At 39.0% G+C, this 23,409-nt stretch overlaps 1 long non-coding RNA gene across 7 annotated transcripts in view; it reads right to left on the bottom strand.

Annotated features, from left to right (window-relative positions):
• The window catches only part of LOC308632583, a 57,906-nt gene that overhangs the window by 28,465 nt on the left and 6,032 nt on the right, over nt 1-23,409 (bottom strand). For 3 of the 7 annotated variants that reach the window (XR_014018595.1, XR_014018596.1, XR_014018597.1), the window contains exon 4: nt 3,347-3,423. The exons of 3 other annotated variants lie outside the window; for them this stretch is intronic. This is a non-coding gene — a long non-coding RNA (uncharacterized lncRNA). Of the gene's footprint in view, nt 1-3,346; nt 3,428-23,409 lie in introns of all 7 variants that reach the window. One more of the 7 variants, XR_014018594.1, reaches the window with a different exon arrangement.

The raw sequence follows: 23,409 nt of genomic DNA, 5'->3' as shown, positions 1-23,409 counted from the left end.
CAAAAAACACAATGCCAGCCAGCCATGGTGGTGCACAACTGTAATTCCAGCAGCTCGGGAGTCTGAGGCGGGAGGACAGTGTGTTCAAAGCCAGCCTCAGGAACTTAGCAAGGCCCTAAGCAACTTAGCAAGACTGTTTCAAAATAAAATATAATAAAGAGCTGGGGATGTAGCTCAATGGTTGAGTGCCCTGGGTTCAATACCTAGTACCAAAAAAACCCCTGCAATGCCCAGTGTGATTAAAACTATAGAAAGTCATGTGCTACTGGCAGAAGTTTATATTTTTTTTTTTTCTCTCTCTCTCTCTCCCAGCAACTCAAAAGGCTAAGGCCCTAAGCAACTTAGTGAGACCCTGTCTCAAAAAAAAAAAAAAAAAAAAAAAAAAAAAAAGCCTGGGAATGTAGCTCAGTGGTAAAGAAAGTACCCCTAGGTTTAATCCCCAATACAAAAAAAAAAAAAAAAAAAAATTTACACATATACATGCTTATACTCTGTGAGAGAGGATTAGCACATAAAGAAATGGTTAATAATAAACAAGGGTTCATATTAAGTGCTAGGAAAGTGGTACAGGTAGTGTGTATGTTCTCCCACCCACTTACATATCTTCTTCCCCATACTTTGTTCCAGAAAGAATATAAGGAGAGCACATCTACACACCCTCCCAAGTTCTTTGACTTTTCCCATCCTCCCTCATCCTTTCCCTCTTCTTTCCAGAAGCCAGGTCACTCATAGGGTGAAAAGGGGATACAAGAGGAATGGAGGAGCCAGGTACAGTGGCCCACACCTATAATCCCAACAATTTAGGAGTCTGAGGCAAAAGGATCTCAAGTTCGAAACCAGCCTCAGCAACTCAGTGAGGCCCTAAGCAATTTAGTGAGACCCTGTCTCAAAATAAAAAGATAAAATAAAAACGGGCTGGGGATGTAGCTCAGTAAAGTACCTCTGGGTTCAATCCCTGACTGACTAAATAAATAAATAAATAAAAATAAAGATATTGTGTCCACCTAAAACTAAAAAATAAATATTAAAAAAATTTATTAAAAAATCACTTTTGATCATAATTACTTTTTGTCATATTTCTACTATGTGCTATTGAATTTAAGACGTCAAAGGCACATTCAGGTTCAGCTGACCTGCTAACCTGATTAAATATCCAGACCTGACACTAGAAAGAGGATGAAAATTTGAGGTTCTCCTAGGGCTATGATACAGAAGTCTCAAACTACATACTATTTGACCAGAGACTTTAGGCCCCAATCTGTCTTCTGCTCCTTTCCTGGGCTTTCAGCAGGAAACATTCACAAATTCATTTTCTCTTTCTCTCTTTCCTCTCCTCATCCCCTACTTTCCTCTCTCCCCACCCCTCCCCCACTCCCCAAGCCCCCAACACACTTAAGTCTGTCAAAGAGAAGAAACAACCTGCTAGAGAAGTATGCAAGATGTGTCAGAAAAAACCAATCATTCCTTTTATAGAAGAGTCTTTCTTTCTCATCTTTGTTGAATGTTTAATAAGCAAATCTTATGCTACTCACTATAGGATAAAATCTTAAGAGATGCCTCCTTCCTTTGAGAACTTACTCCATTCGGGAAATCAAAAACAACATACATACACATTTTTTTAAAAAGGATTGCTCCTAGCCAAGGCATGGTTTATGCACACCTGTAATCCCAGTGACTTGGGAGGCTAAAGCAGAAAAATATCAAGTTCAAGGTCAGTCTCCACAACTTAGCAAGACCCTAAGCAACTTAGTAAAATCCTGTCTCAAAAAATAAAAAGGGCTGGGGATGTGGCTCTGTGGTTAAGTGCCCCTAGGTTCAATACCCAACACCAAAATAAATAAATTCAATTCAATCCAATCCAATTCAAAAAGGACTGAGGATGTGGCTCAGCAGTATAGCACTTGTCTAGCATGTGTAAAGCCCGAAGGTTCAATCCCCAATACTCAAAAGTGCAGGGGTGTGTGTGTTGGGGGCGGGGGGGTTCCAAGATTTCTACTGATCGGAACAGGAAGAATAAAGATGCTAATAAAACAAATGGTAGGAAGAGCAAGAAAAATAGTGTGATATTCTGATGTACACAGGTTATCTTAAGTTTCAAAATCAATCAATTTTTTTTAGTCTGGGTACGTAATAGGTATATAAATTTGCCCTTTTTTCTCATATGAATAGTAATACTAGCACAATAACCATAAATACTATTATGTACCTCTCTCTAGTTATCTCTTAATAATAGGTCTTAGAGATTGTTCCATACCAGTATGTATTTGTATAATTCTTTTTGATAGCTGCATAATACGGCAATAACCACCTTTATGGTTTGGATCTGGAATGTCCCAACAGTTCATGTGTTGAAGACTTGATTATTAATGCAAAACTATTCAAAACTGGGAATTATGGGAACTGATTGGATCATGAGGACTCTGACCTCATCAACGAATTAATTCACTGAGGATTCAAAGCTAAATAGACTATTGGGAAGGGGTAGAAACTGTAGGAGATAGAATCCAGTTGGTCAGAGCCCTTAGGGGCATGCCCTTAAAAGACGATATCCTGTCCATAGCCCCTTTCCCTCTCTCCGCATCCTGGTTACCATGAGGTGAGTGACTGTGTTCCACCACGCCCTCCTCAGTATGATGTACTGCTTCACCACAGGCCCAAAAACAATGGAGCCAGCCAAACAGGGGCAGAAACCTCTGAGACCATGAGCCAAAATAAATCTTTCTTTATTTAAATTGATTTTCTCAACTAATTTGTCCCAGCAACGAAAGCTAACATATCCATTATAATTTATTCAACTAGTTTTTATCAATGTTTTGTTGCTGTTGTTATTGCTGTTGTTGTTTTGATGGTGGTACTGGGTTCCCAGGGCCTCACACAAGCCAGATAAGCACTCTACCACTAAGCTACACCCCTATCCCATAAGATATATTTTTAAGCAAAATGTACTTATGGCGGGCTGGGGATGTGGCTCAGGCGGTAGCGTGCTCGCCTGGCATGCGTGCGGCCCGGGTTCGATCCTCAGCACCACATACCAACAAAGATGTTGTGTCTGCCGAGAACTAAAAAATAAATATTAAAAAAAAATTCTCTCTCTCTCTCTCCTCTCTCACTCTCTCTTTTAAAAAAAAAAAAATGTACTTATGGTTCTCTACACACTGTTCCCCTCAAAAAAAAAAAATGTTCAGACGTCATTCTTCATATATCCTCTAAGAAATCATGAGTTAATTATTGATAACTGCTTTGGTTTGAATTTAATAGTGTTCCACATCATTTCTACCATGCTGTAGATTAGTTTTCTCAGAATCACAAGAAGACACTAAGGAGAGCTAGGCGCAGTTGTGCATACCTATAATTCCAGCAACTCGGGAGGTTGAAGCAGGAGGATCACAAGTTCAAGGCCAGCCACAGCAACTTAGCAAGACCCTGTCTCAAAATAAAAAATAAAAAGGGCTGGGGTGGGGGCTGGGGATGTGGCTCAAGCGGTAGCGCGCTCACCTGGCGTGCGTGCGACCCGGGTTCGATCCTCAGCACCACATACCAACAAAGATGTTGTGTCCACCGAGAACTAAAAAATAAATATTAAAAATTCTCTCTCTCTCTCTCTCTCTCTCTCTCTCTCTCTCTCCCCCCCCTCTTTAAAAAAAAAATTAAATTAAAAAAAAAAGGGCTGGGGTGGTAGCTTCATTGTAAAGCAACCCTGGATTCAATCCCAGTATCAAAAAAAAAAAAAAAAAAGTCACCAAGGATATGATCAAGAAAATACATGAAATATACATCATCCTTTGAACACTACAGTCACCCTTTTTCTCTATTATCCCTACTAATGGCTTATCAATATTACTTATTTTACTGTGTTTAACTCTCAGGATATTTTAAAGAGCATACACAGTAGTGTTAACTAATAATAATAAGCACCCCTTTGACTTCAGTGTCTCTAGATCTGCTGATTTTTTTTTTTTTCTTGGAGGGAGCATAGTGAAGTAGAATAGGGCTTCTCAGGGTTCAAATTATCAGATTTCCTACTTTCAAGTTAATTAATCTCTCAGAGCCTCCAGGTGGTCACCTATAAAACAGGCAATACCACCTATCTTTCGCATAGGCAAAATCACAACACAGGGTGAGAAAGCCTATTCAAGAGGAACAAAATACTGTCTCTGTTGAACCAGCACAACCTGGGAAGGTCAAAGAAATGCTTAAAGAAACAATAGAGGACAAGAAGCAATCTGACAAGTTAATAAGAGAAAGGGTGTTTCTGGGACAGGCAACAGCTTATGCAAAGGGCAAGAGCTGTGCAGAGCCACAATGCAGCAAAACAGATACTAAAAAGAAAACAAAAATATGGATTAGTCAACAAGGGCTTATTGAGTGGCTTTATGCAAAAGGTACTGAAAATACAATCATGAACAAGAAGACCCCTGCCCTCATGGAGCTTATAATCTAAAAGGAGAGAAAGACAAACAGGTAAATAGCATTAAGTGATCTGACTAAAGCCAATGGGGGACTAAGATAGTTTCTTTTTTTTTTTTTTTTAAAGAGAGAGTGAGAGAGGGGAGAGGGGGGGGGAGAGAGAGAGAGAGAGAGAGAGAGAGAGAGAGAGAGAGAATTTTTAATATTTATTTTTTTTAGTTCTCGGCAGACACAACATCTTTGTTGGTATGTGGTGCTGAGGATTGAACCCGGGCCGCACGCATGCCAGGCGAGCGCGCTACCGCTTGAGCCACATCCCCAGCCCTAAGATAGTTTCTTGATATATAGTGGCCAAAAAAGATCTCTAAGAGGAGATTATATAGATACACAAAGTTGCCCTCTTTTTTATACAAATACTAATATTAGTTGACATGGTAAGTCAAAGGATAGTTAATGAGATAAAGAACAAGGTAAAAAGTATTCCAGGCAGAGGCCATATGGTATTGCAAAGGCCCTGAGGCCAGAAATAGTTGGAAAAATGATCAAGCGACTGTAAGCAAGTGAAGGTAGGAGTAAGGAAGGAGGAGAGTAGCCTGGAATGAGATTGGAGAAACATGAGATATTGCAGATCTTCAGACGATTTGGGCCAAATTGTTCATGATTGTTTATTCCAACCTGATACATTTTGACTTGAGTATATAGGTAATAGGGATGTAACAGAAGATTTTAAAGGAGAAAGATAACATCAAGTTGTCCATAGAAAGATGGATGGAAGCAGTATAGAAGACGGCCACAATGGAGAGTGAAGGCAGCTTCAAGATTAGATAAGGAAAACCAATGTCAGAGCACAGTCAATGTAAATAAAAATGAGAAGAACTCCAGAGGCAAATCTGAAGTGTGATTGGCAGCCTCAGGGTCTACATTAACCTACTTTCTCTAAGTCCAGTGCCAAAGTCCTCTATAAACCCCAAAGATACTGATTTGCAATTGGAGAGATATTAAGGTCTCCCACCTCATCTGGGCTCTGTTCCTACGGTGTCTCACGTTCTGGCACTCTCATAGGAGATGGAGGGACAGAATATAAGACACTATCATCATTGCATGATAGGCAACAAGACTATGGTTCTAGAGAGCTTAAAACCCAAATAAAGGATTAAAATTCTCTTCTTGCTCTTTTAGGGATGAGGAGCTGACATGGACCTCTGTCAAGGGTCAGAATCAGCCTGGAGGATGATCAAACTAGATTCCTGGTCACCATTTCACATCTAATGAATCAGAATATCTAGGAAGAGAACAGGAATCTCTCTTAAACAAGTATCCAGGCTCCCACTTGACTCCATGGGTAATTTCTGTGCATTAAAGTTTAAAAATAATAGCTCTAGGAACAGGGTTAATGGAGGGAAGGCCCTGACTTAAACCTGGATAGCAATGTCAAAATTAGGGAATGACATATGGGCAAAGCCAAGCTGGGTATGGAGTGAATAATCTAGAAGGAGAATTCAGAACGAATATGCAATTTGAAGGCCTTAAACCATAAAAGAGAAGGCAGAACATCAGAGCCTGGGGCTTAGAGCAGCGGGGTAAGCAAAGACAAGGAATACATGGGGAAATCATGAACAATGGTCATGATTGCTGACTCTTAGCCTAATTTTCCCAACAGAGCCCTAGAAGGGGAGTGTAGATGTCTTGCCTTACACAGGCCAGATGACTGGCCATAGACTATCCACTCTGCACACACAACCACTCCATCTAACCTTCAAAAGAGAAACTGTTCGTTGAGTGTAGTGGTGTATGCCTGTAATTCCAGTGACTGCAGAGACTAAGGCAGGAAGATCACAAGTTCAAGGCCAGCCTAAGCAACTCAGCAAGACCCTATCTCAAAATAAAAAGGGCCGGGGATGTGATTCAGTGGTTAAACACCCTGGGTTCAATCTCCGGTACCAAAAAAAAAAAAAAAAAAAGAAAGAGAGAAACTACTTCTGCTCTCAGTTAGTACTGTTTCTACTCTCATGACTCCTTCTCAGCATATAGAAGAGCTCTAGGCTACATAGAAAAATACAAAGAACATCTAAGGGCTAAGAACTACTACTATTAATGACTCTCTACTTGGTATATCAGAGCCCCTAACATTGCCTAATTTGAGGACCATTCCAGATCAGAAACCTTGAAATCCACTCCACACCCTTAGATCCTGCCATCTACACATATCTACTCAGTCTTCTACTAGTTCTTACTATGCTTTATTGATAGAATTCCTTCCTATAGTCTAAACTCTTATGTCCCTCCCAAAATTCAGAGGGAAATTCCAGATTCAGTCTCAACAGAGTCTTGAACTCCTGAGGCTGCTGAGCTCCTATGCCTGGTTCAGTGGGAAGAGATGGTCTGAGGAGTGCTCCCTCCTTTCATCCTACCTGAATGGAACTCCAGGACTGCTTCAGGCTTTCATATAAGAAACTTATTTCAGAGATAGTTGAACCTGATATATTTAAAGGAATACAAAGCAGAATCTGGTAACAGAATCTGGTAGCAGAATCTGAGGGAGGCTAGGTAAGGTAGACTTTGATTTTAAAATAAATAGCAAATAAAATACAAAGAAAAGAATATGCAATCTCAAACACTTGTAGGTCAATGACCTGATAATTCAAAAGCTGTTTCTAGATGAAAAAGGTAAGACTACTTAAAGATGATATAAGTAATCCCCAAGTTGATTTATGACCCTAATCCTGAACTGCTGGCCCTGTCCCTGCTTACACTATCTTGATTCTCTAGGTTTCTGACCTAATGGTTCAGCTTCCTGTTTCATCTTTGCCTCACCTTATCCCTCAGGCCTTTTGCTTCTCACCTTGCTTACAATTTTGTTCCACTCTCAGTTATTCTGTCTTCAGCCAATCTTCCTACCCGAGTTAACAATCTTCCTGTTAGGTCGGTGGCAGCGACTTGGTGTCAACTTAGAACAAAGCAGCCCGCGCTGCTTTGAACATCAATCAGATGCCGGTGGAAACGCCTGTCAATCAGCCAGATCTCCTGACTAACGCCTGTCAATCAGCAGGACCCCCTGGCCAATCCTGGAGTTCAGCCAACTCCCCTGACCAACTCCAAAGGGGCAAGGGACCCTAGAGACACCTTTTCCTGTCCCAAGCCTTTCCCTTCCTGCTATAAGCCCCATAAAAGTCCAGTCTGGTCGAGCTTCCACTTGGTTTCTCCTCAGACCTTTCCCCTGTCCCCTCTGTGGGTCTGATGGAGTTCCACCCGGGAGTGATATCTCAATAAAGCCTGTTCAGCGGCCCTTTTAAATCTGCCAACTTTGGTTGCTGCCTGCCCAGCCTGATCTGACACTTCCTACACTGGTTCTCCATTTCATCCTAAGCATACATGTCCCTTTCATGGGCAAGTCCCCTGTCAGGTTTACTCTAGTTTCATGAACATGATTTGGAAACTAAACACAAGCACATTAGATGATTCAAGTCAAGCATGTTAGAAATTCATCCTGGCAAACACTGGAATCACCAAAGGTGATCAAGTAAGTAGAATGACAATAAACAAGGGCCAAATTCTAATTAAAGAATACTATAAACAAATATGCAAATAAATCAGAAAAATATTAGATAGTACTAAGTATTACTCAAAGAATAAGATAATGGAACAGAAAATATGTGGTGACTACTTTTAAAATTATTAATCAGTCTGAGGAATGCCTCTCAGAAGAGATGACATTTAAAAGCTTGTATATCTCTCTTTCTTTTTTTGGTAAGGCTATGGGGTACGGTATTGAACCCAGGGACAATTTTCCATTGAGCATTCTAGTCCCTTTTATTTTGAAATACAGAGTCCAAGTTGCTGAGAGTCTCATTAAACTGCTGAGACTGACCTTGAACTTTGTGATCCTCCTGCCTCAACCTCCTAAGTCACTGAGATTACAAGCATATGCCATCAGCATCTATCTTAAAAGCTGGTATCTCAATAAAAGGAAGCCAGCCTTTCAAAAATCAAATAGGAAAGCATTCTAGGTGGAGATAACATGAACAAAAGCCTAACAGATATATCACTGAACTATTTTTAGGCAGAGGAATAACTCCATAATCATCCTTACATTTTATAAAGATTATTACAGTGTGGAGAATGGAATGGAGGTAGGGATATATATAGATAGATATTCAAGTAAGTAGAATGATAGATAGATAGATAGATAGATAGATTTTTTTTTCATTTAAATGCTCACAATATGGTTTTTTAAATTAGGAAACCCAGGTATAGGGTGGTAGCAATGAAAAATGAAAATGACTAGATTCAAGAAATATCAAGGAAGGGAAAAGGAAGAAGCCTAAGAAAATTATGTTATATGCACATACAAATATGGCATAATGAATCCCACTATCATGTATAATTACAATGCACTAATAAAAAATAAATAAAAAAAAAGAAACATTGAGGAGCTGGGTATGGTGGTACATGCCTATAATCCCGGCAACTCAGGAGTCTGAGGCAGGAGCATTTAAAGTTTGAGGCCAGCCTGGGCAACTTAGCAAGGCTCTATATTAAAAAAAAAAAAAAAAAAAAAAAAAAAAGCTGGGGATGTAGCTCAGCAATAATGGGCCCTGGATTCAATTCCTAGTGCTTAGGAAAAAAAGAAAATAAAAATCTGAGTATAGAAGAAAGACAAGTCCTAGTGACTAACTGGTCATCAGATGTGGGAAAGAAGGAAGGACTACCCATCCCTACTAGGTTTTGGGCTTCAGTCATTACATGCTAAATTACAATGTATATGATAGGGCATTGGAGAAACAACAAGTGGAACAAAGCAGGAGACTATGTTTTGTCATGAATAAAAGACATTCCAGTGGAGTTTTCCATTAAACCGTTGGATATTCTGGTCTGGAGAAAGATCTGGGCTGGAGATTTGGGAATCATCCACATGTAGATGGTAACAAACTGTCAAAGAGGCTGAGATCACTCAGAGTAAGTACAAGGAAAAGCACAGGGGGTGGAAAAGGCCTAACAGCAGAATGCCAACATTTAAAACAAGAATCATTTATAATATTAAAAAACTAGAAATATCTTATCTCCCTCAATAGAGGAGTTAAATATTGCCAGGTATGGTGGTGCATGCCTGTAATCCCAGCAGTTTAGAAGGCTGAGGCAGAAGGATTGTAAGTTCAAAGCCAGCCTCAACAACTTGGCAAGGTCCTATTTCAAAATAAAAAAAAATAAAAAGGGCTGGGAATGTGGCTCAGTGGCTAACTGCCCATGGGTTCAATCCCTGGTAGCAAAAAAAAAAGTTATTAGCCAGTCTATGGAACACTATACAGAAGCCAAAAAGAATGAGATGTGGGGCTAGGGTTGTGGCTCAGCAGTAAAGTGCTCGCATAGTACATGTGAGGCCCTTGGTTCAATCCTCAGCACCACATAAAAATAAATAAAATTAAGGTATTGTGTCCAACTACAACTAAAAAAATAAATATTTTTTTAAAAAGAATGAAATGTATCTTTATGTACTAATATGGAATACTGGCAAGGCACATTCTTAAAAAAAAAAAGGAGGGGCTGGGGCTGCAGCTCAGTGGTAGAGCAGTTGCCTTGCGCTGTGAGGCACTGGGTTAGATCCTTAGCATCACACAAAAATAGATATTATATCCATCTACAACTAAAAAAAATTAAAAAAACAAAGAAGGAAATACCAGAATGATACATAAAATGTAATAATATTTGTGTAAATAAATCACCAAAATGCACTTCATACAAATGGATATAAACTCATGGGAAAAAAGTAGTCTGAAAGTTTCATTCTAAAACACCAGTGTGTTACCACTAAGGACTATAAAAATAATTGAGATGGGGGGAGTAGTCAAAATATTTTCTACAGCTGGGCACAATGGTACATGCCTGTAATCCTAGCAACTCCAGTAGGCTGAGGAAGGAGGATCCCAAATTCAAGGTCAACCTCAACAATTTAGGAGACTCTGTCTCAAAATAAAAAAAATAAAAAGGACTGGAGAGGGGCTGGGGATGTGGCTCAAGCAGTAGCGTGCTCGCCTGGCACGCGTGCGGCCCGGGGTTAAATCCTCAGCACCACATACAAAGATGCTGTGTCCGCCGAAAACTAAGAAATAAATATTAAAAATTCTCTCTCTCTCTTAAAAAAAAAAAAAAAAAAAAAAGGACTGGAGATATAGCTTAGTGGTAAAGGGTCCCTGGGTTAAATCCCCAGTGCCAAAACAAACAAACAAACAAAAAACATATATATATTTACAATATTTTGACTTTTTAAAAAGATCACTTGCCATATTCTTTCTAAATTATACTTTGTGTGTGTGTGTGTATGTATGTTTCTGGTGTGTTTTTGTTTGTTTGTTTGTTTATTTGTTTGTTTTTTGTAGTGCTGGGAATCAAATCCAGGGCCTTTTTGTTTGTTTCTTTGAACCCAGAGGTGTTTTCCCACTGAGCTATATCCCTAGCCCCAGCCCCAGCCCCGACTTTTTTCCTGTTTTTTGAGACAGGGTCTCACTAACTTGCTTAGGGCTTTGCTAAATTGGAGAGGCTAGCCTCAAATATGTGATCCTCCTGCTTCAGCCTCCTAAGCAACTGGGATTGCAGACTTGAGACTTGAGAGCTAGGCAAGCACTCCTTTTACCACCGAGCCACACTCCCAACCCCAAACAGCAATTACCCTTTTGGGGATTTTTTTGTGTTTTAGTAATCACCCTTTTTTCTCTAAGTTAAAAAAAAATTTTTTTTTTCAAAACAGAATGAGCAAAAGAGGAAGCCTATAAAAGATATCTTCTGTTTGTCCCTCCCCCACTCCACTAGTCTTCATGTTCACATCTTCCGGCTTCCTATCTGCCCAAATCTGAAAATGCTAACACCAATCCCCCTAATTCCACACTCTATTCTGAATCCTTGGCCCCAAGTCAGTCCTAGCCACTGAACCCCCAAGGAGGGCCACAGGCCCAGAAAGGGAGGTCAAAGCCAGCCTCAGCAACTTAACAAGGCCTTAAGCAACTCAGAGAGACCCTGCCTGTCTCTAAATAAAATATATAAAAGGATGGGGATGTGGCTCAGTGTTTAAGCACCCTTGGCTTCAATCCTTGGTACCAAAAAAAAAAAAAAAAAAAAAAAAAAAGAACAAGGATCACAAGGATTGGGTAGAAATCTCAACGGGGAAAAGATATTTGAAGGTCTAAAAGCAGCTCCCAAGTGCTGGGAAATGGGGATGAGGACAATCAGGCAAAATCATTTAAGGGTGAATTAAAGGGTGAGCTAGTACTATTTGTAAAGATTCCAAGTGAAGTGCTGTAATCTGGTGGAAACCAGGTTTACAGCAAAGGGAATAAAACAAGCTGTATCTTGTGAAGAGCCAAGTTGGAAGGAAGGGTATCTGAAGGAGTCACTTCACAAAGCAGCAATTCTAGGAAGCACACTATAAAGGCTTACTATAGATGGAGCAGCAAGAGGAGGCTAGAGGCTTGAATAAAAAGGAGGTGAGTAGATTCTACAAATGAAGAAAGAAGCAGCTGAGATAAAGCCTCTCCTTCTTAAGTGAACCAAAGGCAGAGAGATCATAGGCAGCTCTCTGGTGGACTGTGCTCTTAACTTTCAACTTTCTGTGGATAAAACACAACATACTTCCTCATGTTTTCCTGGTCACCCAAAGAAATGACACTGCCCAGGCCTTACACAATAGCTGATTCATCATCAATTACTCTCTATCACAGTTTGCTGAGCCTCACAGCTCACGCAGACACATACCAGACAGCCCTGGAAAATAAAACAACCTGGTGTGAGCTGTCAGAGTCCTCTTGGTACTTGACCTCACCCTCTGAGGTAGGTTTCATTTCAAAACTGAAAGGAATTGTAGAGCTGGGGAAATCCAAAGATCAATAGAGCCAGGAACAGGTGGTTCCCATCAGAAAAGGGTCTCAGGATGGAACTCAAAACAGAAACCAGACCAGTGATAAGACATGGTTTATGATGTCTGTCTCCAAGCCAGCCTTCAGATGCCATTTATATGTTTTCCAATATTTACAACAGGGCATGACCACTCTTATCCACTGACTGACTACTAAATATCTAATTCCCTGAGTGCTTAAGCAACTTTCTCGTTTTATTCAGTTTTAGAGCTTTGGGGTAGCTCACTAATTGTGATAGTAAGGGACTTATAAACTTTTTAGTCTTTCAAAAATGGCAGATTTTCTTTTTTTTTTTTTCTTCTTCAATACTGGGGATCACACCCAAGGCCTCATGCATGCCAAGCAGGTGCTATACCACTGAACTACATTCTCAGTCCTAGCCACATTTTTTTTTTTTGGGGGGGGGGTTTACCAATAATAAACTCAGGGGCTCTCAACCATTGAGCCACATCCCCAGCACTAATTTATATTTTATTTAGAGACAGGGTCTCACTGAGTTGCTTACCACCTCACTGTTGCTGAGGCTGGCTTTGAATTCTTTTTTTTTTTTTTTTTTCAGAGTAGAAATTAAAAGTTTATTAAAGGACAGCAGAAAAGACTTCTCCGGGAGGAAGAAGGGGACCCAAGAGGTGGAATCCCTGGCTTTGAATTCTTGCTCCTCCTATCTCAAGCTTTGGAGCCACTGGGATTACAGGCATGTGCCACCACACCTGGCCATGGCTATATTTTAATTGTAATGAATTTTATTATCTTTTCTTCCTTGTTCACCTCCCCATGAACCCTTTCCAAAATTCTTGTTTCACTAAAAACTTTCCAAATTATTCAAAATGGCTCACTCACTGAAGCAATAGTAATACAATAAAATTTTAGTTCAAAGAGTCAAGTTATCTTGAGGTTCAATCATAACTATATGATTATAGGCAAGACATTTCATCTTTCTGGGTTTGGTTTCAGTTTCTTCTTCTATAAAGTAAGGAGACTAGAAACAGAAAGAAGGAAAGCAATACAATGTCCTTTAAGATTTAAGCTCATCAAGTGCCCAGCAGGGTTACTTTAAAAAGATACTGACTGGGTGTGGTGGCACATGCCTGTAATCCCAGCGGCTTGGGAGGCTGAGACAGGAGGACCAGCCTCAGCAAAGCAAGGCACTTAGAAACTCAGTGAGAGCCTGTCTCTCAATAAAATACAAAATAGGGCTGGGGTTGTGGCTCAGTGGTCAAGTGCCCCTGAGTTCAATCCCTGGTACCCTCCAAAAAAAGATACCTTAGCATATTATGGTGAAACTCTAAGCAAGAACAAAAAAATTCAGAAACTTCCAGAGACAACGGGTTATTATTCACAAAAGAAAAAGAATCCTATTCACTGAACTTCTCATCTGTATCACTAGAAAATCAAGATAGTGAAAAGCTGCTTACAGTCTTTATAGAGACTAGGACTAGTATTTCAAGAATCCTGAACCCAGCTAGGCTGAGTGGCATACTCCTGTAATCCCAGCTACTAAGGAGGCTGAGGTAAGAAGATCACCATTCAAAGCCAGCCCAGATAATTTAGCAAGACCCTGTCTCAAAAGATAAATAAATGAAGGGGTGGGGATGGTGCTCAGTGGTAAAGCACACCTGAGTTCAATCCCCAGAGGGGAGGATGGTGTCAGGGAGAATCCTAAACCCAATCAAGACATCGTTCATGCATGAAGTTTACAAAAAATTGAACAAAGAAAACATTGCACTGCCATGTCTATTGCAGTACTATTGTATTCACAATAGCTAAGAAATGGAGACAACCTCAGTGTCCATCAACTGATGAATGGATAAAGAAAATGCAGAACATATGCATAAGGGAATACTATTCGGGAATAAAAAAGAATGAAATCTTTTTTCTTTTTTTGGTACCAGGGGTTGTACCCAGAACACTTAACCACTGAGCCACATCTCCAGGCCTTTTTTTTTTTTAAGTTGTAGATGGACATAATACCTTTATTTTATTTATTTATTTTTATGTGGTGCTGAGAATTGAACCCAGTGCTTCATATGCGCAAGTCAAGTGTTCTACCACTAAGCTACAACCCCAGCCCCATCCAGCCCTTTTCATTTTGAGACAGGGTCTTACTAAGTTGCTTAAGGCCTCACTAAGTTGCTAAGGCTTACTTTGAACTTGTGATCCTTCTGCCTCAGCTTCCGAGGTACTGGATAACAGGCATGACCCACTGTGCCTGGCAAGAATGGGCTCTTTTAAAAAAAATCCTGTCATTTGTAGCATCACGTATGAAACTGATGATCATTATGTTAAGTAAAATAAGCCAGGAACAGAAAGACAAGTACTGCATGATCTCACTCATATGTGGAAAATAAAAATAGCTGATCTCATGTAAGTTGAGAATAGAATAATAGTTACCACAGGATAGAGAGAGAAAGAAGGAATGAGGGGTGGAAGAGGTTGATCAATGCCTACTAAGTTATAGTTAGACAGGAGTAAGAAGCTCTAGTGTGCTGCTGGGTGTGGTGGCGCATAGCTATAATCCCAGCAACACAGGAGACTGAGGCAAGAAAATTGCAAAATAGAGGCCAGCCTTGGCAATTTAGCAAGACCCTATCTCAAAAAACAACAACAACAACAACAAAAAAAAAAATGGGGATGCATATCAGAGGTAAAGCACCCCTGGGTTTAATTGACAGTACCAAAAAAAAGTAGTACTTCTGCTGTGCTCTTGCACAGAAGGATGAGTATTGATACCAATAATGTCCTATATACTTCAAACAGAAATAAGAAATAATTTTGAATATTTTTACTATAAAGAAATAAATGTTTGAGCTGGGGATAGTGGCACTCACATGTAATCCCAGTGACTTGGGAGGCTAACACAGGAGGACTGCAATTTCAAGGCCAGCCTCAGTAACTCAGTGAGGCCCTTAGCCACTTAGGGAGACCCTGTTTCAAAATAAAATATAAAAAGGGCCAGGGATCTAGCTCATCGGTAAAATACCCCAAGGTTCAATCTCCAGTACCAAAAAAATAAAAAAGAAAAAAAGAGAAAGAAATATATGAGGGAATAGATATGTTTAACTTGATTTAAATATCACATGGTATACCATGAATGTGTACAATTTTGTTTTTGTATATCAGAAAATAAATTTAATTTAAATGTTTAAAAAAATTGGACATATAAAGACTGTTCATGGAAGAGAGACAGTGGAGTAGAGGAAAGAGACCGGAAGAGGAAAGAGAAAAGGAAAATACTGGGGAATGACATTGGCCAAATTATATTACTATTTTGTGTGTATGTTCAAATATGTAACAATAAATCCCACCATTATGTATAACTATAATGCACCAATAAAAAATATGGAAAAAGAAAAATTAAAAATTAAAGAAATATATATTTAAAGATTGTCCATGCCCCTCTTGTATAAAAATCAAAGAAACAACCTAGCAAAATCAGTATCTAAAATTAAAACAAACCCAGGAAAAACAAAGTATACAAAAAACAGATTTCCTCTCTTTACTCCCAAAAATCCTTTTAATAAGGTTAGACCAGATGACTTCTGATAGTCTTTCCAATTCCAAACAGAAACCATCCTTGTACACAACAGTCCCTGGCAGCCTGGATTTGAGTTGTTCATCACCTAGTGGTCTGATGTAGTAAATGCAGTTCATCGAGCTGGGATAAACTTACAGCCATTTTGTGACTTCTAACAGTGTGCAAGGCAGCAGCCTGAACTTATAGAAATTATAAGAGTAGAAGACTACAAATTCTCCAAAATCAAATGCAATTGTAAAGGCTTATCTCACCATCTATTCTCTCTCCAAGGATGTGGGAAAGGCCCACTTTGTGCCTAAGTTATCACAAGAAATAAAGATTTGTTAGGTTGAATTTACAAAATAGTGAGAGGCAGAGATTGCTCTTGTGCATATCAATCAGAATTCAAAGCAAGTTTAGATGCTATAAGAAAATTGCAAATATGCCTTAGGAAGACTGTCTCCAAAAGTTCACAAGACTGGTATATAGAAGATGAATTATATTTATCCTATATGGTTCATGGGATTGGCCTAAAATTAATGAGAAGACTGAATTAGATTTCAATTCAAAAGAAGAAACAGTTATCCACCAAAGAGAGCTATTCAACAATATAATATCTTCAAGAAGTGATGCACTCCCCCATCAATGGAGATATTCAAAGGGAATTTGGATGATTATCTGTCAGGGAGACAATAGAAAGCATTCCTGTAATTGGTTGGCAGACTGGAGACAAGATTGTATTAAATTACTTTAATGGCCCTTTCCAGTTCTGAGAGTCCATCATTTCTAAATAAAACGAAACAAAAACAAACAAAACTCACTAACAAAAAACTAAAGTTCTCCTTCTACTTTTTTTTTTTTTTCTTTTAGACCTACTCAGACAGTATAACCCAGTGGCTAAAAGCATAGATTTGACTCTATTTTCTACTTGAGTAAATGTGGACAAATTATTTAACTCTATTTCCTTCCAATTCATTATCTGTAAATTTAGAAAAGGCCCTATTCTCACAAGCTTACTATAAAAATTAAATGATATAATACTTTGTTAAGTACTTAAAACAGTGCCCTACACATGAAAGTGTTCAGAACTAGCAGTTTGAAAAGGAAAGGGAAAGGAATGATGGGGGGCAAGGGAGTAGGGGAGGTAAGGACTGAAACCTGCTTGTTTCAGTTATCAGTACCCAAGCCTCACCAAAGCATTTCTGGCTATTGCTCACCAGCTAAGTTCCTTTGGCAACCAATCTCAAAAAAGAGCCCAGACCTGCCTTCTTCAGGAAGGAGGCACAACCCTTCACTGAAATCTGGCATCCTCCTTGCATAAAGCAGAGTTCCTAAGACTGCACAAATACCACTACACCAAGCTAAAAAATGTCATTCTTCTTACTTGCTATTATCAATCCCAGAACTTGAGAGTTTAAAGGGACCTTATAGACCATATAGAGCAATTCCTTTGTTTAATGAATGACGACAACAAGGCTAAGAAAAGTGAACTCCTAGACATAACAAGTTGGTAACAGAACCAAGAAAGATCAAAGGCCTCTTTATTTCTAGTCACTTGCCAAAATCTTGCCATTTTGGGAAAAACAAAACTGGCCCTTCTACCTCTCAAACCACATGGCCTACAAAGGTTGAGCAACCTTTTGAATTTTAAGATATAGATATTGGATTTTTAGATTAGAGATACTCAACTAGTAAAAATCTGTGCAAATATTTCAAAATCCAAAAAACTCCAAAGCCTGAAACACTTCTAATGCTAAGCATTTCAGATAAGGGATATTCAATTTGTACCACCTACTTCACACAGGTCAAAGACGCCTAGAAAGAGCAGAACACAAAGCTTAAAAGCATGGACTGTGAAGCCAGGCCACTTTATTCAAATCCCAACTCTTCTATTTATTAACCGTGTAGCTTTAAGCAAATTTCCTAATCTCTCTTTGATGCTATAAAATACAGGAGTAAAAATGACGATGTATTTATTTGGTACGAGGGATTAAGTCCAGGGGAACTCTATCACTGAGCTACATCCTCAGCCCTTTTATTTCTTATTTTGAGACAGGGCCTCGCTAAATTGCTTAGGATCTCCCTAAATTTTTCAGGCTGGTCTTGAATTTGCGATTCTCCTGCCTCAGCTTCCAAAGTTGCTGGGATTATAGGCACGTGCCACCATACCTGGAAAGAATGACTATTTATAAGGTTATGTTTAAGGATTGAGATAATCCATGAAAATTCTCAGTACACTGCTCTGCTTCTCTTTGTTACCAGTTGTATTAAGAAGAGAAACAGGGGCTGAGGATGTGGCTCAAGCGGTAGCGTGCTCGCTTGGCATGCGTGCGACTGGGGTTCGATCCTCAGCACCACATACAAACAACAATGTTGTGTCCGCCGAAAACTAAAAAAAATAAATATTGAAATATTCTCTCTCTCTCTCTCTCTTTCTCTCTCTCTCTCTTAAAAAAAGAAAAAGAAAAGAAACAGGGGATGGGATTATGGCTCAATAGTAGGGCACTTACTTAGTATGTGTGAGGGGCCCTGGGTTCGATTCTCAGTACCACATAAAAATAAATGAATAGGGGGCTGGAGATGTGGCTCAACTGGTAGCGCGCTTGCCTGGAGTGTGTGAGGCCCGGGTTCGATCCTCAGCACCACATACCAACAAAGATGTTGTGTCCGCCGAGAACTAAAAAATAAATATTAAAAATAAAATTCTCTCCTCTCTCTCTCTCTCTCTCTCTAAAAAAAATAAATAAATAAATAAATAAATAAAATGAATAAAATAAAGGTCTACCAAAATCTAAAAAATTTTAAAAAAGAAGAAGAGGAGAAACAAGCATAACCACAAAAGATCAGAGAAACTCCCACTTCTGTTCCAAAGAACACTGAGACACACATATTTATTTAGCTTCATTTCCTGACCCAGGAAATACCCAATCCTACAAGAGAAGACTACAACTAACCTATTGCTCATATATTTCTTTGGATTGAGGGAAGAACCAGTTCAGAGGATTAAGGCACATGCTATGATGATAAGATGCTTATGGTCAGAAATAAACGTTAAGAATGTCAGAACCCTTGGGCTGGGGATGTGGCTCAAGCGGTAGCGCGCTCGCCTGGCATGCGTGCGGCCTGGGTTCGATCCTCAGCACCACATACCAACAAAGATGTTGTGTCTGCCGAGAACTAAAAAATAAATATTAAAAATTCTCTCTCTCGACCTTCAATGATACACAAAATTATAAGAGCTTATGAGGGGCAAGGGGGAGGGGGGAAAAAAAGGGGAGAGAATTGAACAACAGCAGAGGAGGTAGAGAGGGAAGATGGGAGGAGAGGGGAGGAGAGGGGAGGGGAGGGGAGGGGGGATAGCAGGGGATAGGAAAGGTAGCAGAATACAACAGTCACTAATATGCCATTATGTAATAATGTGAGTATGTAACAGTTGTGATTCTGCAATCTGTATTTGGGGTAAAAATGGGAGTTCAAAACCCAATTGAGTCTAATGTACGAAAGATGATATATCATGAGCTCTGTAATGTTTTGAACAATCAATTAAAAAAAAATTCTCTCTCTCTCTCTCTCTCACTCTCTCTTTAAAAAAAAAAAAAAAAAAAAAACAATGTCAGAACCCTTTACACTCAGTTCAAGTTCAACAAGATGCAGTTCTTGTTCAATCTCTTCCCCTCAGCCTACTAAAGACAGACAGCATAACAGTTAAGAGCAAAAGCTCTGCTGCATACAGTGGTGTACACCTGTAATCTCACCAACCTGAGAGGCTGAGGCAGGAGGATCACAAGTTCAAGGCCAGCCTAGGCAACTTAGTGAAACCCTGTCTCAAAGAAGTCTAAGAATGTAGTTCAGTGGTGGAGCACCCCCAGGTTCAATTCCCAGTCCAGGGGAGTGAAGACGATATATAGATATGTAGATACATATACATACACATATAAAATATACATTCAATTAAGTATATATTATAACTTTTTTCAAAATAGGGCAGAGATATATAGTATTTACTTAAAAAGAAAATAACAATCCCTCTTCCACTTTCCATTCTATTTTTAAAATTATATATTCATCATTTAATTTTCATAACAAAGACTGGTGTCATTTGTCATTATCTCCATTTGACAGGTACAGAAACAGGCCAGATAGTTAGTAAGTAGATGGGCAGGATTACTAGAAAGAAATTTCAGATATGCAGAAGGTAAAGTTGGTGAACTCTTTTCACTCATCCTGGGAGGCAGGGGCTATATTAGAAGATACCTAGAAGGCACCCAAAAAGAATTAAGACTGATAATGGGATTTTTAAGAAACTCTTCAAAAGGTTATAACTGCTCTAACAAGGCAAGACCAATCAGGAATTGTAACCTAAAAAGCCAGTAATGAACTAAGCTATCATCAATTCTGTCCTCCCAGAAAGAGCACAAATGATTGATAGGCCTGACAAAGCAGGACTTCATCTCTGATGACAAGCACACCCCTTTATACTAGCCTTAATCTCCCCAATTCCAGAATGATGTAGCACTTTATCATTCTAAAGAAACAGCTTTTTTTTTTTTCGGTTATAAGCAACTTAGGGGTGGGAATAATACCTTATTCACAGATATTTCCCTTATTATGTGGTCCTTTATATACCCAATATATTTTTGTTTGAAAATTAAATAAATGTATTCATTCAACTCCAATATCCTAGGCACTATTCTAGAATATGAGAACACAGCAATGATCAAAACAATGTCCTGGGCTGAGTGAGTAGCTCAGTGATACATCCCCCAGCTCTACAAAAAAATAAAAAAGAATTATCAGGTTAACAAATATATATATTATATAATATACAAAGTGTGTATTATATGTCTGATACACATAAATATTTTATATATTAAATATAAAAATGTTTTGTATATAAATTTTTCTCCCAGATACTGGGGATTGAACCAAGGGCATGCTACCTCTGAGAACCATCCCCAGACCTTTTTTTTTTTTTTTTTGCTTCCAGGAATTGAACCCAGAGGTGCTTAACTACTGAGCCATATTCCCAGCTCTTTTTTGTATTTTATTTACAGACAAGGTCTCACTGAGTTGCTCTGAATTCATAATCCTCCTGCCTCAGCCTTCTGAACCACTGGGATTATAGGTGTACGCCACCACACCTGGATATATGGTATTTAAAGTTTTGAAAAAAAATAAAGCACTAAGAAATAACTGTAGGCAGAACAGGGATACACAGACTACTTTGAGTACTCTGTCACTGGAGGCTGAAGAGATGAGAAGGCATTAAAAAAAAAAAAATGTTAAGGAAGAGGGGCCAAGGAGGTAGACAGAGAGCTAAGAGAATGCCATAGAAATTAAGTGAAGCCAGGGCTGGGGATGTGGCTCAAGCGGTAGCGCGCTCGCCTGGTACGCGTGCGGCCCGGGTTCGATCCTCAGCACCACATACCAACAAAGATGTTGTGTCCGCCGAGAACTAAAAAAAATAAATAAATATTTAAAAAAAATTCATTCTCTCTCTCTCTCTCTCTCTCTCTCTCTCTCTCTCTCTCTCTCCTCTCTCACTCTCTCTTAAAAAAAAAAATGTTTAAAAAAAAAAAAAAAGAAATTAAGTGAAGCCATAGTGCTAGGAAGGAGCAGCAACTGCTTCTGATAAGAAAGGTAAGAAAGATGACTGAGAAATGACCACTGAATCTACAAGCTGATTTCTAAATTTATTCTTCCCTATTTCACATATACCTTTTTGTTGTTATTGTTTAATCCAGTAAAAATCCCAGCATTGTTCAAGGAATACACATAAGGTTTCTGTTTAATGGAGCTAGGACCATGTGGGAAAAAAAACAAAAACAAAAATCAATGCTCTTAATCTGAACAAAACAGACTTTACAAAGTGAATGATGTTGAACAAACATTTTGTCTAGTTGAAGTAACTTGTCTTTCTAAAACAAAGTTCCTGACTATGCCTTGTTGTACTTAGTTGGTGGGATCAGAGCTTTTTAAACATATTTTTTCTTTTTTTTTTTTTTTTTTTTGACCAGGGATTGAACCCAGGGATGCTTAACCACTGAGCCACATACCCAGCCATTTTTTTATTTAGAGACAGAGTCTCGCTGAGTTGCTAAGCGCCTCACTAAGTTGCTGAGGCTGGCTTTGAACTTGTGATTCTCCTCTCTCAGCCTCCAGAGCCGCTGGGATTAGAGGCGTGTGCCACCTCCCAGCATGAAATGTATTTCTTTTGTTCTGCCATAAAAAGGCACAATTATTCTAGACCCCCTTTCCCTCCTCCCTAACTCAAATATCCTAACCAACTGAATAAGACCATAAATTTACACACACACACAGAGCCTTAAAGCCTTAAAAACAAAACAGAGCACAATCAGACCCTAAAATTGGATGACAAAGATACACTGTACACTGCAACTTTCTTTTTCTTTTTTTGAGATGGGGTATTGCTAAGCTGCCCAAATTGGCCTTGAACTTCTGGGCTCAAGCAATCTTCCTGCCTCAACCACACAATTGGCTAGGACTACTGGCTTGCACTATCACACTCTGCTGTACCTACTTTCTTTCTTTCTTTCTTTTTTTTTTTTTTTTTTTTTTTTTTGGTATCAGGGATTGAACCCAGGTGAGCTGATGTCCCAGCCCTTTTTTTATTTTTTTTTTAATTTTATTTTTAAGTTGTAATTGGACACACACCTTTATTTTACTTATTTTTTTATGTGGTGCTGAGGATTGAACCCAGGGTCTCGTATGTGCCAGGTGAGTGCTCTACTGCTGGGCCACAACCCCAGCCCTATATTTTTATTTAGAGACAGGGTCTCAATGAATTGCTAAATGCCTCACTAATCTTCTGAGGCTGGCTTTGAACTCTCAGTCTCCCGGAGCCACTGGGATTACAGATGTGCCACTGTACCTTCTTTCTTTTACTGGACACTTGATCACCAGTCATTTGCTAATTCAAAGGTTGGGCTTCATTTACATTTTCTCCTTAGCATTCCTAGATAAAAGTGCAATTTCTGGTGTCTTCATTTTAAAACAGAAGTAATACTCCAAAATAAAGTCTGCAACTTTCTCTGCTATAGCAAGCACAGTAAAGTTAGAATAATCCACACTACTGAAGCAGGAGAACAATAATCACTAAAAATTGGATAATGCAAACATCCATCATAAATGGCTACAACTTCTAAATGGACTATGCTCTCTCTGATTTTGAACTTTTGTTCCCTCTGCCTGTAATACCCTTTCCTACCCTCCCCCTCACATTTGGGACTCTGGATGTCAACTTTTATCTAGACCGCCTTCTCCAATTGCTTCCAAAACTAAATTAAGGCCCCTCCTCTCTTCTCCCACTGCATTCTCTGCTAACTCATATATTAATACTTAACACACTGTCTGTGTTACCTGTCTCTCTATCTAGATAATAAACATCTTGAGGCCAAGGTCAGGATCTCATGCATTTGTATATCCTTAGTGTCTAAGACATATTGAACAATCAATAATGATTTGTTAAATGAATGTATACAAACTTGACCAAGAAAACCTTCAGTAATTTTTTAACATATTTTCCCTAATAAATCAACTGAACTCAGGCTAATATTAAAGTTA

This window comes from Spermophilus citellus, assembly GCF_964194105.1.
Source record: "Spermophilus citellus genome assembly, chromosome: 13".
Classification (NCBI taxonomy): domain Eukaryota; kingdom Metazoa; phylum Chordata; class Mammalia; order Rodentia; family Sciuridae; genus Spermophilus; species Spermophilus citellus.
Note: the sequence above shows the minus strand (reverse complement) of the source record. Positions and strands in the feature narration are given on the sequence as shown.